At 38.0% G+C, this 1,617-nt stretch overlaps 1 non-coding gene across 1 annotated transcript; it reads left to right on the top strand.

The window, feature by feature from the left end:
* Window positions 1-348: 348 nt before the first annotated feature.
* LOC112759853 (small nucleolar RNA R71) lies at window positions 349-455 on the top strand. Its single transcript, XR_003180319.1, has one exon. It is a non-coding gene; the product is annotated as a small nucleolar RNA R71 (small nucleolar RNA).
* Window positions 456-1,617: the final 1,162 nt, after the last annotated feature.

Below are 1,617 nucleotides of genomic sequence, written 5' to 3'. Positions count from 1 at the left end.
CTCCCAGTTAACTCCTTCCTCTATGTCCAACTCTCCTTGAGGTGATGGTTGGGTATGGATGGCTGCAGCCTGATTCTTCTCTATTTGCTTTGTCAAATCAGCTAGTTGCTTGGTGATCATCTTATTCGGGGCCAGGATTACATCCATATGGTTTAATTCTATGACTCCCCTTTTGTTGCTTCTGTCTGAGGCATAAAAATACTCATTGTCAGCCACTGTTTCTATGACATCAATGGCTTCTTCAATGGTCTTCTTCTTGTTAAGGGATCCTCTAGATGAGTGGTCTACAGCTTTCTTTGATTCATAGGAAAGCCCTTCATAAAAGATATGCAATTGCACCCACTCATTAAACATATCGGGGGGCATTTCCTTGTCAAATCTTTGAATCTCTCCCAGGCTTCATATAAGGTTTCACCATCCTGCTGTCTAAATGTCTACACCTCAGTTCTCAGTCTATTCATTCTTTGAGGAGGGTAAAACCTTGCTAAGAATCTATTCACCACATCTTCTCAGGTTGTCATGTTCTCTTTGGGAAATGATTCTAACCATTTGGATGCTTTGTCGCTCAAAGAGAATGGAAATAGTAGCAATCTATAGGTGTCAGGATAAACACCATTAGATTTAACTGTATCACAGATCATTTAGAATGTAGTGAGATGTTGATTAGGGTCTTCTTGGCTACTTCCTCCGAAAGAACAATTGTTCTGGATGAGAGTAACGAGCTGAAGCTTCAATTCAAAATTATTAGCATGGATAGTTGAATTTTGAATGCTTCTACCACAGTTTCCTGTGTTTGGATTGATGTAGGAGCCTAGAATTCTCCTCTCTTGTCCAGCAGGGTTGGCTACACCTCATCTGGCATGATTATTCACCTCTCCTTCATGATGGTTTTCCATATCATCATCCATGTTTATATTCAAGTCTTCCTCCTCTTCCTCTACACCAATAGCCTTCTTTCCTCTTGCTTCCCTCCATAATCTCAGGAAGGTTCTCTCCGGTTCACTGTCAAAAGAGGTTGAAACCTCTCTTCTACCTATCATACAAGTAGCCAAACAAGCAGCAACCAGCAAGTGAAGACTTCATAGTTAATGAAAAAGTGTGGTTAGAGCAATTGAGGCAATTAATCAAACAATTAATGAGTCAGTGGATTAATTTTGCTGGAAAGTAAGGAAATAACAAAAAATAAAGAGAAACAACTAAAATTGAAGAAAGTAAATGTAACAGCAGAAATTAAAATTCAATTAACAAAAGAAAAGAAAAATGCTCAATCTAGTTATCCTCCAATTTAGTAATTGTCAATACAAAACCAATCCCCGGCAACGGCGCCATAAACTTGATGTCCCAAAAATTGTCTCTCAACAATTTTCTACCGGCAAGTGCACCGGATTGTCGTCAAGTAAAAACTCACTATAGAGTTAGGTTGAATCCCATAGGGATTGGTTGGTTGATCAATGTTAATTAGAGAATTGTTCTAGTTGAGAGAAATCAGAATTGAATTGGTGTTGCAGAATGTAAATTAGCGGGAAACTTAAATTGCAAGAAATTAAAGTAACAGATATTAAATTGCAGAATAAAAAGAACAGAAACTTAAATTTCAAGTAATTAAAGGGCAGAAGC

The sequence above is a fragment of the Arachis hypogaea genome, chromosome 16 (genome assembly GCF_003086295.3).
Source record: "Arachis hypogaea cultivar Tifrunner chromosome 16, arahy.Tifrunner.gnm2.J5K5, whole genome shotgun sequence".
NCBI classification, from domain to species: domain Eukaryota; kingdom Viridiplantae; phylum Streptophyta; class Magnoliopsida; order Fabales; family Fabaceae; genus Arachis; species Arachis hypogaea.
This window is presented reverse-complemented; position numbering and strand designations above follow the sequence as displayed.